The following is a 17,902-nucleotide window of genomic DNA, read 5'->3' on the forward strand; positions in this document are numbered from 1 at the left end:
TAGGATTTAATTATGCATTTAATAATTGATTCAAAAAATAAAATCACAAAAATATGTGTATGTTCTAGTTTTAATATTTCACTGTGTGATTAATGTTTGGTCTGTGTGTTAAACAATTGTTAAAAGGTAATTAATATTTTTAGAAGGGTAATTTTTGTTTTTATAATTTTAATTAAGATTTTAATGATTAATAATAAAATTAGAAAATAAAAATACAAGTTGTAAAATGAAACTCAGACCTGGATTAAAATCCAGGCCCAAATCAAGTTACCCCCCCCCCCACAGCCCAATCCAAACAGCCCAGATCCGGTCTTATTCAAACGAGTCAAAACGACAGCGTTTGGTCGTAGTTTATCAGTGACCATTGGATCAAAGCCAACCAACGGCTGAGATCCCACGAACCTAACCCGTAATCATTACCCGATCCGATACCCGGTTCAACCCATGACCCCGAACTTCAACCAAACGACAACGTTTGGTTAAGTGGATTGATCTCAACCGTGCATCTTAATTGATCCAACGGATGAGATCAATCCACCCCACCCCTATATAAGGCCCAAACCCCTACCCCGGCCCCTAACTGAACACCCCCCCTCCTCTGTTCATCATCATCTTCCTCAAACCCACCCCTAACCCTAGCCGCCCTAACATCCCACCGCCTGAAACCCGGCGGCAACAACGCCACCGGTCACCACCTTAACACCCCAGAACCCCCTGAACACCCTCTATCCGAATATGTTATCCGCTTGGCTCGAATCTCTCTGAAAGTTCTCGAATCTTCATTTGAAGATTCGAGCCAAACTCAGATCTAAACCAAACAACCCCTAGTTAACACCATAGTACCCCCTAGCATGCCTCGTTATGGATCCGGTGTTTGTTTGGTTCGAATCCCCTCAGAACTCTTCGAATCTTCTTTTGAAGGTTCGAACCAAACAAGAACTTACCCAGATTTGTTCTAAACTAACACCAAATCACCCCTAGGTTTCCCTCACCCTTGTGTCATTGTTGGTTCCCCTCGAATCTGACCAGAAATGGTTAAGTCCGAAATCAAACCTTCAAGAACCCTAGAAACACCAATTTTTGGATTCTGCCCAAATTAAATAGAAGATTGAGGTTTAATCGACCTTAGTCAAAGTATTTTCAGTTGAAAATACTTCGACTAAGGTCTGTTTGATTTCAAACAAAAAATCCGAATCCAAGAGGAGTTCTAGTCTGAATAAATTTGAAGGTTTAGAGGTACTTGTCTATTTCTTATGTGTATTCTACATGTATTCTATGTTTGTTTCATTAGTCTGTTTAATTTTTCATAATTTTCTAGTCAATTCTGTTATACTGTCTCATACTCGTCTATTTGATCAGAATTATAATTGTTTATGTTTGTTTATGATTGTTTATAATATGTGTAATCGACTCGATTAAGTTCGTCGATTAGTTGTGTTATAAATCCTGTTTCTGAAAATGCTGATTGAAACAGTCTGTTTCTATTTTTTTTAGACTGATTATTGACAAATGTTGTAAATAGTCAACTGATTAATACTCGTCAATTAAATCATGTTTGTTTGCAAATCAGTAAATTCAAATGAATGTTGTGTGTATATTGTTTTCTGAACAGGGCATTGTCAGTATATTGACAATGCTCCTGTGTTTGTTTGATTTTAGTCCAATGTTGAAATGCAGTTGAATTATTAGGCTGAATTCAGTATAATAGTATTGTGATGTTAGTTTTGAATTCAAGTTTACAAAAAGTTTGTTAAATACAATTATATTAGGAGGTTAATCCTAGGATTGGTTATAGCTGCTTAAACAGATTTTAAACTCTGTAGTGTTAGATGCTGAATTTAAGGCAGTAATTACAGTAAGAAATCTGGGGCATATCTGGGGTAAAACAGTGAAGGTAATCTGATAATAATAGTGAGCTGAAAGTGGAATGTTAGTGGCTATAGTTTAAGATAATAATGGGGAACAAAGGGTAATGGGGCTGCTTAAAATCAGGATAAGATCATTTAAAGTATTCAAAAGCAGTTTTTAATGGAACTTTCTGATTTTTAAAAAGAGAAAAGGGTCCAGGCAACACTTAAAAAAGATGGGGCAGGCCTGTATAACAGAGGGGGATTGGGACTGACTTGAGAGGAGCTTTTCAGACAGAAAGGAAAGAGAGAAAGAAAAAAATCTGATCTGGAGGACAGATTTTAAAACTGAAGAGAGGAAAAATCAGAAGAAAAAATAAGGAGAGATTAGGAGAAAGGTCAGATTTTGAATACAGATTTTGAAGAGAAAGAATACACCTAGAGTGATATAGAAAGAAAGAGAATTAAGCAGAAAATCAGAAATAGGAATTTGAAACAGAAAAGAAACTGAAAATCTGAAATATTGTCTTTTCGTTGAATCTGTTCGGATTTATCTGATTCCATTGTTCTGTTAAAATCTGAAGTTTCTTTAAAAATACTGTTACTGTGCATCTGGGTTTCTCGGGTCTTATTATTGCTCAAATCTGTGGAAATACCGATATTTCTGCCAGTATTTTGTTACTGCTGCAACTGCTGAAACTTACTTCTTCTACCTTCATTTCCAGGTACTTATCTTTTAAATTCTATGTTGGAAAGAGATTCAGCATGACAAATCAATGAAGCTTGAATTGCAATTCTATTTTTCCATTTTTTTTTGTTATTATAAATTTCAGTTTTTTTGTTTCATGTTGTTTAATATAGAAGTATGCTTGACATGTTAATTATCAGTTGATCATTCTCTTTGAAATTCATATAAGTGTTGTAATAACATTACCTATTCCAGAATTTCATTAAAGTATAGTTATGGTTGAATTGTTAAGATAGGGAATATGGCATGAAGTTGGCTATTAATTAAGTCTTACGACATAGTTAGGCAGGTATAAAGTATTCTGGGAATATCAAGAAAATGCGTGGTTAGTGTATTTCGATTGTTTGGTTGTGGATTAAGGCTAGATGATGATTGGTTGCATTTTATTCATATATGGCATAATAGTGATCATGGTTAACATCAATAGTCGGAAGTTGCATTAGTATCCTCCGCTATGTTCACAATGTCAAATATGGTGAGTAATATTGTATGCAATATCATTTTATTAAGTCAACTAGACTTGTTCTCTTTCTTAATAATAAAGGGCTTAGGAACTTATACAATGTGAAAGTTAATGTTTAGCAATAATTCATATAGATTGAGAATCAAATTGGTTTGATTATATATATATCTATCCCAACTCAATCATAAGCATAATTAATTAATTTAATTTCGCCTATTAGATTAAAAGCAAGTATATGAGAATAAGATGAGATGTACAAGCACAAATTGCAACACTTTATATCAATGGTAATTAGAAATAGAATTTGCACTAAATAAATAATGAAAAATTGTTCAAAAATACTTCTTCCCTTCATAAATCATTTTTGTTAGTTTCATATACAATTCATTCTTTGGCATATATATATGTTATATTTGCTTAAAAAATCAAATTCTTATTCTTTTCTTTGAATTTGAATAGTTGGGATGAATATAATTTATACTCGGAAATTATAATCGACGGGCAACATTTAATAAATTGTGAATTCTTTTAAAAGAATTTAAAGGCATCCCTTAAATGTGAATTTCTCAGGAATTTCATATAAAATGTGTAGATATAATAAACAATTTGGTGAAAAATCCATAATATTATTACAAAGATTTTGCACAATTAGGGATGCGTTCGCGTACCCTGATTATATTGATAAAAGCAATTCGAATTATGAGTACGCGCAATTTCGAGCGAATATTTAATAAAAGGGATTTCTTCGAGGATGTAAAAATAATTTCATATAACCCGGGATGTGCAGTTCACTGTTTAAATATAAGGGTGGTGACGTTCTTAATTCTATTTTAAATCACGAACATATGAATTTGTAATAAAGGATATAATATGATCAATTATATTGTGTACACGTATGCGTGACATGATCCCCGTAATTATGAAAGGTATATAATACGAATATACGTACGCGTAATTCGTTTATATAATTGTAAACAATAAGTAAAAGTGGTAGTAAAATCATGCAATAAAAACGTATTTAGTAAAAATCAAGATAATTAAGCCAATAATAAAAACAGTTGAGCGACCGTGCTAGAACCACGGAATTCGGAAATGCCTAACACCTTCTTCCGGATTAACAGAATTCCTTACTCAGGATTTCTGGTTCGCAGAATAATAAACAGAGTCATATTCTCCTCGATTCAGGGATTAAAACTGGTGACTTGGGACGCCTTAAAATTCCCAGGTGGCGACTCTGAAATAATTAAATAAATCTCGTTTCGATTGTCCTTCAATTGGAGAAAACTCCCCACGCGCCCCGCGGGCGCGGTGAAAAGGAGGTGCGACAACAGGCTCGAAGCATATCCTCCAAAATCTGAATAGTCCGCTCGGACTGTCCGTCCGTCTGAGACTGAAATATTGTACTCAACTCAACCTGTGTGCCAACTCTCGCTGAACTACTCTCTAGAAACGCAAGGTAAACTGCGTACCTCGGTCTGAAATGATAGACACAGGTACACCATGAAGACGAACAATCTCCCAGATATAGATCTCAGCTAACCTCTCAGATGAATAGGAGACTGCCATAGGAATGAAATGCGCTGACTTGGTCAGCCAATCAAAAATGACCCATACTGCGTCAAACTTCCTCCGAGGCTGTGGGAGTCCAACAACAAAGTCCATAGTGATCTGCTCTCACTTCCACTCGGGAAGCTCAATCCTCTGAAATAAACCACCAGGCTTCTGATGCTCGTACTTAACTTGCTGACCATTCAAACACCGAGCCACATAGGCAACAATATCCTTCTTCATTCTATACCACCAATAATGCTGCCGTAAATCCTGATACATCTTCGCGGCGCCCGGATGAATAGAGTACCGGGAGCTGTGGGCCTCCTCTAAAATAACCTCCTGAAGCTCATCCACATTTGGCACACACACTCGACCCTGCAATCTCAAAACTCAATCCTCATCTAAGGTAACCTGCTTGGCACCTCTGCACTGCACCGTGTCTCTAAGGACACACAAATGGGGATCATCATACTATCGATCACGGATACACTCCAATAAAGAGGAACGAGCGACCATGCAAGCTAATACCCGACTAGGCTCAGAAACATCCAACCTCACGAACCGATTGGCCAAGGCCTGAACATCCAAAGCAAGCAGCCTCTCACCGACCGGAATATAAGCAAGACTACCCATATTGGCTGATTTCCTACTCAAGGCATCGGCCACCACATTGGCCTTTCCCGGGTGATATAAGATGGTGATATCATAATCCTTCAACAACTCCAACTAGCTCCTCTACCTCAAATCCAACTCCTTTTGCTTGAACAAATACTGAAAACTCTTATGATCCGTGAACACCTCACATGCCACGCCATACAGATAATGCCTCCAAATCTTCAATGCATGAACAATGGGTGCCAACTCCAAATCATAAACCAGATAGTTCTTCTCATGAATCTTTAACTGCCGCGAAGCATAGGCAATGACCCTGCTCTCCTGCATCAACACTGCCCCAATTCCAATACGTGATGCATCACAATAAACTGTATAAGGTCTTGAACCTGCGGGCAAAACCAACACCGGTGTCATAGTCAGAGCTGTCTTGAGCTTCTGAAAGCTCACCTCAAACTCGTCCGACCATCTGAACTGGCACCCTTCTGGGTCAACCTGGTCATCAAGGCTGCAACGGATGAAAACCCCTCCACGAACCGACGATAGTAGCCTGCCAATCCCAAGAAACACCAAATCTCTGTAGCTGATGCTGGTCTAGGCTAGTTCTTGACTGCCTCAATCTTCTTCGGATCAACCTGAATACCCTCTGCTGACACAACATGACCCAGGAATGCAACTGAACACAGCCAAAACTCACACTTCGAGAACTTAGCATATAGCTGACTATCCCTCAGAGCCTGAAGAACCACTCTGAGATGCTGCCCGTGCCCCTCCCGGCTGCGAGAATATATCAAAATATCATCAATGAAGACTATCACGATCGAATCCAAATAAGGTTTGAACACTCGGTTCATCAAATCTATAAAAGCTGCCGGGGCATTTGTCAACCGATTGACATAACCAAGAACTTATAATGCTCGTACCGAGTGCGAAAAGCTATTTTAGGGACATCGGATGCCCTAATCCTCAACTGATTGTAGCCAGATCTCAAGTAAATCTTTGAAAATACCTTGGCACCCTGAAGCTGATCAAACAAATCATCAATCATCGGCAATGCATACTTATTCTTGATCGTAACCTTGTTCAACTGTTGGTAATCAATACACATTCTCATCGACCCATCCTTCTTCTTAACAAACAACACCGGAGCTCCCCAAGGCGAAACACTAGGTCTAATGAAACCCTTCTCAAACAAGTCTTGCAAATGTTCCTTCAACTCTTTCAACTCAGGCGGGGCCATACGATACGGCGGGATAGAAATAGGCTGAGTGCCCAGAGCCAAATCAATATAGAAATCAATATCCCTGTCGGGTGGCATACCCAGCAGGTCTGAAAGGAATACCTCAGGGAACTCATGAACGACAGGCATAGAATCAATAGATGAAACCTCAGCACTGGAATCGCGAACATATGCCAAATAGGCCAAACACCCCTTCTCGACCATACGTCGAGCCTTCACATACGAGATAACACTGCGGGTAGAATGACCAGGAGTCCCTCTCCACTCTAAACGAGGCATACCTGGTAAAGTAAGGTCACAGTCTTGGCATGACAGTCCAAGATAGCGTGGTAAGGTGCTAACCAGTCCATTCCCAATATAATATCGAAATCGACCATATCTAAAAGCAACAAATCTACCCGAGTCTCAAGACCCCTAATCACCACAACACAAGAACGATGGACTCGATCGACCACAATAGAATCACCTACCGGTGTAGACACATAAACAGGAACACTCAATAAATCTCTAGGCGTGATCAAATACGGTGCAAAATAAGATGACACATACGAGTATGTAGACCCTAGATCAAACAACACTGAAGCATCTCTATCACAAACCAGAACCATACCTGTAATAACTACATCTGAAGCCTCAGCCTCAAACCTGGCTGGGAGAGCATAACATCGGGGCTAGGCCCCGCCACCATGAACTACATATCTAGGATGGCCTGCAACTGGCTGGCCTCCACCTTTAGCACCTCTACCTCCACCTCTAACACCTCTACCCCGACCTCTAGCTGGATGGGCGGCCTGGGGGACACCTGGTGCCGGAACCATAACACGGGAACCCTGATGCGGAGAACTGCTCAAAGCTCGAGGGCAATACCTAACAATGTGCCTCGTGTTGCCACAAGTAAAATAAGCCCTCGGCTACTGGGGCTGACTACCCTGGAAACTCTGAAGTGGTGGTGCACTGATTGGTGCTGGTGGTGCACCGTAGGACTGCTGATCAGAATACTGCATCTGAGGACCACGGCTACCTGAAGCACCGTGAGAAACCTGAAGTGCTGACTGGAAAGGCCTAGGGGGATGGCATCTACCATATGAATCTCTACCTCCAGACGAGGTACCACTGAATCTACCTGAATGACGGGGCATCTTATCCGACCCATGACTACCTCCCTGTGACAAAACCATCTCCACTCTCCTAGCCACATTGGCAGCCTCCTGGAAAGATATCTCACTCCCAGCATCCATAGCCATCTGAAGATGAATCGGCTGAATAAGACCATCAATAAACCTCCTCACCCCCTCTCTCTCTCTCTCGGTAGGAAGTATGAAAAGAGCATGGCGAGCTAAGTTGATGAACCTGGTCTCATACTGGGTAACAATCATGGAACCCTGTTATAGGCGCTCAAACTGCCTCTGATAGGCCTCTCTCTGAGTAATGGGGATAAACTTCTCCAAAAATAGCTGTGTGAACTGCTCCCAAGTCAAGGCTGGCGATCCGTCTGGTCTAGCTAAGCAATAATCCCTCCACCAAGTCTTGGCGGATCTAGACAAGCGAAACGTAGCAAAATCGACCACATTGGTCTCAACAATACCCATGTTCCTGAGAACCTCATGGCAACCGTCTAGGAAATCCTGGGGATCCTCAGCAGATGCACCGCTAAAATTAGAAGTGAAGAGCTTGGTGAACCTATCTAGCCTCCACAAAGCATCGGCAGACATAGCCGCTCCATCGCTGGTCTGAGCAACCACACCCCGGCTGAACTGCTCCAACTGGCTGAACCGCTGGAGTCTGAATCTGGGGAGCTACCTGCTCTGGAGTGCGAGTAGCAGGAGTTTGGGCCCCTCCTCCAGCCTGAGAGACGGCTGGTGCTACAGGAAGCAAGACTGCCCATGTGACACTCTCCATGAGGCCCACTAATCGGACCAGAGCATCCTGAAGAACTGGGGTAGTAATAAACCCCTCTAGGACCTGAGCTGGCCTACCAGAACTGCTGGGGCTGGAACCTCCTCATCAAAATCAACCTGATACTCCGTCACTGGTGCTGCTGCCCGGGCTGAGCTCTGCCCCTACCTCGACCTCTAGCACGGCCTCGGCCTTGCCCTCTACCCCTCATGGAAGCTGCTACTGGGGGCTCGGGCTGCTGAGCGGTGGATAAGGAAGCGCGTGTTCTCGCCATCTACGAAAGATCAGAGTAGAAATTCAATTAGCATTGAGAAACAAACCGCACGAGAAGAAGGAATGAATGTAAAGTTTTTCCTAACCCTATCGCCTCTGAGGGATAAATACAGACGTCTCTATACCGATCCCTCCAACTCTACTGAGCTTGTCCGTGAATTGTGAGACCTATGTAACCTAGAGCTCTGATACCAACTTGTCACGACCCGGATTTCCCACCCTCGGGAGTCGTGATGGAGCCTACTCGTAGAAGCTAGGCAAGCCACGAAATTTAGGAAATTCTTTACTTTTTTGTTTTAATCCTTTTAACAACTTGCTTTAACAGGTGATAAACATTTAAACAATAGCGGAATATGAGATTAAGCGGAAGACTTAAACAAAATAAACCAAAATAATTCGGAAATCAACATATGCCACTACCTAGAAACTGGTGTCAAACCTTTCACGGACTATCTATGATTACTACATACAAACGTTTGAAAGAAGGAACATTGTCTGTCTCAGATACAATGATAACAGAACAAAATAACTAATAGAAGAGACGCCGGGCCTGCGAACGCCTGCAGGACTACCTCGGAATCTCGGTGGACTGAAGGCTGGCTCCCAAGATACTGTTGCTGACCCAGTGCTGCTCCGGTATCTGCATATAAGTACAGAGTATAGCATCAGCACAACCGGCCCCATGTGCTGGTAAGTGCTGGGCCTAACCCCGGCGAGGTAGTGACAAGGCTAGGACCAGACTCCATATAAACCTGTGTAATTATATATATATACAGCGGAAAATAAATACAAAAATAAACAAATAAAGATAGGAGGGGGAAACATGCTTCGGGGAATAACAGGTAAAACAGAATATCAAGAGAATTATAAAGGAATCAAAATCAACCACTAACAAGAATGAGGAAAAACAAAGACAGATTTCACTTTCTTTTCACATCTTGTTCCAAGCGTGCAACCCGATCCCGATTCCTGTTTCTCGTGGCAGGCATGCCACACGCTCCCATTTCATTGTATCTCATGGTAGGCGTACCACCCGCTCCCATTTCATTATATCTTGTGGTAGGCGTACCTCCCGCTCCCATTTCATCATATCTTATGGTAGGCGTACCACCCGCTCCCATTTCATCATATCTTGTGGTAGGCGTACCACCCGCTCCCATTTCATCATATCTTGTAGTAGGCTTACCACCTGCTCCTAATTAAAAGCCAATGATAATCACAAGGAATCCCGGCAAGGGAACAAAAGCAATATAACAACTTTCCGGCAAGGGAACAATGATATTTCAACAACATCCCGGTAAGAAAACAATACTATCAAAACATGTACTCCACAATTACCTCCACAATTGTGGCAGTATTCCACAATTGTGGAATACTGCCTATACGTCGTACTCCACAATTAACATGTAGCAAATAAGACACAAGTCCTAATCCCTCAAGCTAAGGTTAGACCGAACACTTACCTCGATGCCTCGAACACAACTCAAGTTTCAATTATAGCTTTATTCCTTGATTCTTCCACCAATTCGCTCGTATCTAGCCATAAGTTACTTAATTACATCAATAAACGCTAAATGAATCAATTTGAATGCATGAAAATGAGTTTTCCAAAGTTTTACCCAAAAAGTCAAAATCGCCCTCGGGCCCACATGGTCAAAACCCGAGGTTCAAACCAAAACCCAATTACCCATTCCCCTACGAGCTCAAATATGTAATTTGTTTTGAAATCGGACCTCAAATCGAGGTCCAAATCCCTAATTTTTGAAAAACCTAGGTTCTACCCAAAACACTCAATTTCCCCCATGAAAATCATTGATTTGAAGTTTAAATCATGTTAAAAGATGTTAATGATTGAAGAAAACTAGTTAAAAACGACTTACAATTGATTTTGAGAAGAAAAGTTGTTTGAAAAATCGTCTCTTATGTTTTTTGGGATTTGAAAAATGCACAATGACTGAAAATCCCATCTATTTATACCCCTCTCAGACCCTCTGTGCGGTCCGCACAAAATGGACTGCGGTCGCACAGGCCTTGCTGAGGGTATTGCGGTCCAGTGCCCTGTGCGGACCGCACAAAGTCGACTGCGGTCGCACAGCAGCGCCCCTGTACGGACCACACAAAGTCGATTGTGGTCACACAGCCCTACACCGCGCACCGCACAAGGCCGACCGCGGACTGCATTGGCGGGTTCAGAGGCCTACAACTTCTGGTTTAAAGCCTAAAACATTCCGGAACCTACCCAAAACTCACCCGAGCCCTCGGAACTCCAAACCAAGTACACACAAAACCTCAAAAACATCCTACGGACTTATTCGTGTAATTAAATCACCAAAATAACATCATGAACATCAAATTAAACCTCGAGATCAATGAAATTTCTTAAAATTTATTTAAACATCAATTTTGCAATTTAAGACCTAAACACGTCAAATGACATCCGTTTTTCACCAAATTCCACAGAAATATCTTAAATCATATATAAGACCTGTACCAGGCGCCGGAACTAAAATACGGGCCACATACCATCATGTTCTAAGCAAATTTCATTTCAAATTTCTTTAAACAATTTTAGAAAATAATTTTCTTTAAAAAAATTTATTTCTCGGGCTTGGGACTTCAGAATCCGATTCCGGGCATACGCCCAAGTCCCATATTTTCCTACGGACCCTCCGGGACCGTCAAATCACGGGTCTGAATCCGTTTACCCAAAACGTTGACCGAAGTTAAATTTATTCATTTTACAGTCAAAACTTATCATTTTTCATAAATTTGCACATTTAAGCTTTCCGGCTTCGCGCTCGGACTGCGCACGCAAATTGAGGTGGTGTTAAGGGAGGTTTTTAAGGTCTCAGAACATAGAATTTCATTGCAACACAAGTGATGACCTTTTGGGTTATCACAGTCTAACTACATTACCCGTGGGTGGCTTTAACACGATTCTAAGTCCAGACCCTTTTGCATTCGAGGCACTATCCGTAAAGAGGGTCTATATCCTCGAGGAAGTCCCCGAGTTCAACAACAATTTCCTTTTGACTTCGGGCATCAGGGCCCGCATGAAGTCTACCAAAATTTGGGATTTGATGGCGGTTCGGGGTCAATATTCGATATCGTACTCGTTAATTTCCACGGCCTATTTGGCCAATTGTCTGGAGAGCTCGGGTTTATGAATTATGTTTATTAATGGGTAAGTAGTTATGACACATATAGGATGGCATTGAAATATGGTTTTAACTTCCGGGAGGCGCTTAGCAAAGCGAGCGCCAATTTTTCCAGGTGAGGATACTTAGTTTCGGCCTCGCCTAGAGTCCTACTAACATAATAGATAGTAAATTACGTACTTTCCTCTTCTGGGACTAGGACTCCACTTACCACTATCTCTGATACCGCTAAGTACAGGTACAGTTGCTCTTCTGCCATCGGAGTATGGAGCAAAGGCGGGCTCGAAAGGTACCGCTTGAGTTCTTCCAAAGCTTATTGGCACTCGGAGATCCACAAGAAGTTATTCTTCTTTTTTAATAATGAGAAGACCCTATGGTTCTTATAAGAGGACCTTGAAGTTATGCTCGTAGGGTCTTTACTAACATGCCGTCAATGTAAACCTCCATTGATTTTCCTATTTGTTCTTCGAACATCCGATTTTACTAGGCGTTGGTAAGTGGCACATGCGTTCTTTAATCCGAACGGCATTACATTATAACAATAGGTGCCGTATTTAGTGATGAAGGAAGTTTTTTCCTGACAGCCCGGGTCCATTCAGATTTAGTTGTACCCCGAATAGGCATCGAGAAAGCTGAGGATCTCGTGGTCGGTTGTCGCATCGATCATGCTATCGATGTAGGGCAGAGGAAAAGAGTCCTTGAGCTTTGTTCAGGTCTTTACTGTCTACACACATTCTTAGTTTATTTCCCTTTTTAGGGAATACTACTACGTTTGTTAACCAATCCGGGTACTTAACTTCCCGAATGGAACCTATTTTAAGAAGTTTGGATACCTCATCTTTGATGAATGCATGCTTGGCTTCGGATCGAGGCCTCCTCTTTTGTTTAACTGGGTAAAACTTCGGATCCAAGCTTAGCTTGTGAGTAGTTAATTCCGGCAGGATCCCTGTCATGTCAAGATGGACCAAGTGAAACAATCTACGTTATCTATAAGGAATTCAATGAGTTTTTTCCTGAGCTCGGGACTTAACCCCGTGCTCAGGTATACCTTGTAAACGGGCAGATGCTTAATCAATATGACTTGCTCCAGCTCCTCGACCATTGACTTGGTGGCATTGGAATCGTCAGGGGCTATGAAAGACCCGGGAACTCCTTAGTCATCATCCTCGCGCGTCCCCTACTTTTCTGGTTTGGTCGGGGTCGGGGTCGGTGATTGCTATTTGGTTTCTTCCTTGGTGATCGAATTCAGATTATTTGATGTCTAGGGTGTGGATATTGGGACCACCTCGTCGACCACGAATATCTCTTTTACGGCCGGTTGCTCTCCGTAGACTGTTTTAATTCCTCCTAGTGTGGGGAATTTCAACGTCTGGTTAGTGTCGAGGGTACTGCCCTCATGTTTTGAATAAATGGCCTCCCTAATAGAGCATTGTATCTCATATCTCCTTCGATCAAATAGAACTTTGTTTTCTAAACGGTTCCGACGGTGTTCATCGGTAGGGTTATCTCCCCTTTAGTAGTCTCACATGCCATGTTAAATCCATTTAGAACTCGGACTGCAAGCGCAATTTTGTCTTGTAGACCAAGTTGTTCTACGACCCTCAAGCTGATAATATTGACCGAGCTACCTGGATCAATTAACACATGCTTAAATCGAGATTTATTTATGAGTATAGATATTACCAGTGCATCATTATGTGGCTGCACGATGCCTTCAGCACCATCGTCGTTGAAAGATACGGTTCCTTCTAGCACATAATCTCGAGTCTGTTTTTCCCTTGTGATGGACACTTTGGTTCGCTTTAAAATCCACCTCTGGGGACGTTAACCCCACCAATGATCATGTTAATAACGTGTATCTGCTTGTTGGAGTCCCTATTCCTGAAATGATTTTTGGCCCGACCACTCAAAAACTCTCGGAGGTGTATGTTGTTGAATAATCGGGCTACTTCCTCTCTCAGTTGTCGGCAGTCTTCAGTTATGTGGCCGTGAGTGCTATGGTACTTACACATTAGGTTGGGGTCGCTTTTAACGGGGTCGGATTGTAAAGGTTGAGGCCACTTGGTGTCTTTGATGCGTCCAATAGCTGATACAATGGCAGCAACATCGACGTTGAATTTGTACTCCGATAACCTTGGCGCTTCCTTAGGCTTGATGGGTCTATCAAAACCGCTTTTTCTCATGAGTCCCCAGTTATTATGACCCCGGTCGCTTCTTCTTTCACTTCTCACAAGTTTCGTCCAAACCCATTACCCCTTCAATCTCCATTGTATGGTTGATATCGGTCTTTATTCGATCTTGGTTCATGATCAATGTCTCTTTTGGATTTATCACTAGCCCTGATAGGATAAACGGGCTCGGAAGGGGCCCCGAGCTGATCATCTTCGAACCTAATTTTTGATTGGTATCAGTTATGGATGTTGACCCAAGTTATCGTCTGGTATTCTATCAGCTTTTGCTTCAGCTACTGTGAAGCCAATGAGCTTCAAGTATTGAGTCCTTGGGTGAAGGCTTGAACAGCCCAGTCGTCTGCGACTGGCGGCAGATCCATCCATTCCATTTGAAACCTCGATACGAATTCCCTAAGCATCTCGTTATCTCTTTGCTTTACCTTGAAAATGTCCAATTTCCTAGTCTCGACTTTGATGGCCCTGGCGTGCGCTTTTACAGAGGCATTGCATAGCAAATAAGCCAATAAAATTAAGGGGTAAGTTATGATAGCATATCATGGCTACTTTCGATAGGGTCTCTCAGAACTTTTTCAGCAGAACGAATTCGATTTCATCATCTTCCAAGTCGTTTTCCTTGATGGCGCACGTGTAAGAGGTTACATGATTATTTGGATCGGTTGTTCCGTTGTACTTCAGAATTTTGGGCATGTGGAACTTCTTTGGGATTACTTTTGAGGCTGCGGTCGGAGGGAAAGGCTTCTAAACAAATTTCTTGGAATCCAGGACCTTCAGAATCGGTAGCGCTCCTGGGATTTGATCAACCCTGGAGTTGTAGGTTTTTACTTTTTTGTTAGTTCCTCAGAGCATGTAGCTGGGCTATCACTGCCTGTTGAGCATGTAACATTTCGAAGATCACCCGCAAGTTGATCCCATCGCGCTTACTGTCGTGTGTATCCCTGGTTATCGACCTGGCTTCCCCGCGAACATTGATCTCCAGATTGGTGGTCAAGTTAGTGTCGATGGCCACGTGGGAGCTGGCATCGATTGAGTCTGTGACTGGGGGCCCGTTAGGGTCAGCAGGGTGAACCTCGTTGCTGGGCGCTATATTGTTGTTCTCTCCGTGGTGGCCAGACTCGGCATCAATGTTCAAAGGGGCAGATTGGGAGTTTGATATTTTTCTTGTCCTAAAATTAAAAGCTCAAAGAACAAGTGTAAAATAGAGTATGTTATGAAAACGTGTATCAAATTGCAACTATTATCCTTAGCCCCACGGTGGGCGCCAAACTGTTTATCCTAAAAAACGGATAACAGTTGAATTTATATGTGGTTTTAAGAATATGCGGATTAATTCAATACAAATGATAGACTGCATTAGATTAAACAGATAAAGGACGTAATGAATTGCCAAACCGCTTAAGAGGGGTGATTCCGGACTCAATAACAACCTTAATGAGATGCCTGTCTTCGATCCCGGACTCACAATAACAAAGCACTGATGAACAAAAGTGAGTGCTTTTAATAAGAGAGAAAATAAGAGTATATTGCCTTGATATGCGTGTTACAATATGTCTAATGAATAATCAGACTCCCTTTTATATAGTAGAGGAATTTTACCCTAAATATAATTTCATAAAAGGTAAAAATATTCTGTTTAACTAATCACCTGTTTTCTGCCGATACGTGCCGAGATTCACGTCGTGGTATCCGGCTGGTCGCGGATATCACGACCTTTTGTTGGTCGTGCTCGATCGTCTAATAATGCTCCCCGAGGCATTTGGGGTTTGAACCGGACCTGGGGACCATGACCCCGATACTCCCGAGGGCAGGTATTTTACCCGGACCCCGGGTTGAGGGGCTCCTTGCCTCGATTCTGGTTCCTTGCCTTCACGTTTCTTGCTCCGTTTATTGGTTCAATATATTATAGATCGGGAGAACGACCAAAATTAGGGGGGGGGGGTAATCTGGATTCTATCCCGACCATTAAAATTTTAATGAGACACGTGTGGCGAAATTTACCAACCACACAAATTATTCACCAAATAAAACTAAAGCCGAAGATTTCATTGACGGATGGGGAGAAGTTTTACTAAGGAAGGTGTGGTCCTTGTGGATATTATGTTCTGATATTTTGTAATATAGTATTTTATTTAAGGAAAAAAAGAAAAACAAGAAGAAGAAAAAGAGTGGAGGGCAAAAACTCGAAAGCAGATATTTATATACAAAAAATATTACGCGGAAAAAAGGGTTTGCCTTAGACCAAATCTTAGGCTCGTGATTCTCGTGGTAAGGCCGTGGCAATTTTTTTGATATCATTTGCTTTAATTTAAAAAAAAAAAAGAAATTGACACATAAATTTAATAAATTATATGATGGTATTGATTGGACATGAAATTTGGGTAATAAAACAAATTGATTATAAACGTATGAGAAATTTAAAATTAACTTATTTTTAAATATAAAGAGATGTCCTTTTTCAATTAGACTAATTATACAAAAATAGTATCACGTAAAATATATAGAGGTAGTACCTCATTACTGGTAAAAATGAAATTTCAAATATTACGAGCTTTTTAAAATTGAAAAAATTAATTTTCCAACCAACAAAAATATAGTGCCAAACAAAATTGAGATATCGAGATTTATGAATAAGACACAAAGGAATATTATTTTTTTTAAATTGGAAAAACTATGTAATTTCTTAATCATTTGGAGTAAAAGGTCAGCCGAAAAGTACTAATCCAGGAATTAAAGCATCCCACGTGCTTCGCGTTATGCTTCCTACCTTCAGACGTCAAATGTCAACCACCCATGTTTCCCTCTTTTGTATGGGCAACCTTTTCTTGTTGCAGCAATCATTGTTGTTGTATTTATTATAAAGAAGATGACGCTATATAGTCACTTTAAAAATAATAGTGGAAAAAATATATATTTTTATGTATGTATATATATATATATATACTGTATGTTATATACAAAATTATATAAATTATATATATTTTTTCGACTATTGAATATAAATAGTTTTTGACATGGGCCAAAAGTAATAATATCCCTTTATTACATAGCGGAGGAGCTAAAGTTAATAAGTACAGGTTCATCTGAATTTAATATTTTTACTTTAGAAAATTTATTAAATATATATATAAATATTTAATTACGAATTCAGTAATTAAAAATAAGCTATGAATTTAGTCGCAAGTTCAGAATCCGATAAACTTCAAATCCCCGATCCGCCTCAGCAAAATTCTTAAGGACAAAAGTTTAACTATCTAAGCCTATCGGCTAGCTTTGCCTTCGGTATACATCTGGAAACAACTTCTTAGGTTACCAATCTAGTGTATAGCCTAGATGGAGGCAGATTCAGAATTTATATTTAATGCGTTTATCTTTTAAGATTTTTAGTATTGAATTTATTATACTGTTAAAGTTATGGGTTCGAATGTAATGCTTATCTAGATTTTAGTAGGTTTTTACATATAAATTCATATTTTATATCAAAAGTTATGGGTTCAGCTGAACCCATAGCCGAAAACCTACATCCGCCCCCCGAGCCAAGAGACACTAGAGACAAATTAAAGAAAGAATCCCAGATTATGCTCGAATGTTGATAGAAATGGATATTACTCCGCTCTTACCAGATGCATTGAATATAGAGCATCATGATGGCAGCATAAGGGAACAACTAGTGGACTACTAATGGAAGCTCAGATTATGCCAGGAATGTTGTCAATTTGGTCATTCCAATAGTGAATGTAAATTGGAACAGCAAATACAGAAGGAGGAGGAGGAGGAGGAGGAGGAGGAGGCTAAGAAGTAGAAATGGGAGTGGAGAATTAAAGCTGTCACAACTGAGGAGATAGAACCCCCTAATCCTGGCAAAGTAACTAATGACAAGGAGGTTCCACAGGAAGCTCTACAGGAGGTTCAAATACAGGTTGGGAAA

General features: G+C 40.9%; 1 long non-coding RNA gene across 1 annotated transcript; it reads right to left on the minus strand.

Moving 5' to 3' along the window:
• Nucleotides 1–8,495: 8,495 nt before the first annotated feature.
• LOC138891079 (uncharacterized) lies at nt 8,496–15,827 on the minus strand. The gene is made up of 3 exons (XR_011407390.1): nt 15,623–15,827; nt 9,203–9,270; nt 8,496–8,631 (listed from the first exon to the last, which is right to left on the minus strand). It is a non-coding gene; the product is annotated as an uncharacterized lncRNA (long non-coding RNA).
• Between the last annotated feature and the right edge of the window lie 2,075 nt (nt 15,828–17,902).

Source organism: Nicotiana sylvestris, chromosome 5 (genome assembly GCF_000393655.2).
Source record: "Nicotiana sylvestris chromosome 5, ASM39365v2, whole genome shotgun sequence".
In the NCBI taxonomy this organism is placed as follows: Eukaryota; Viridiplantae; Streptophyta; class Magnoliopsida; order Solanales; family Solanaceae; genus Nicotiana; species Nicotiana sylvestris.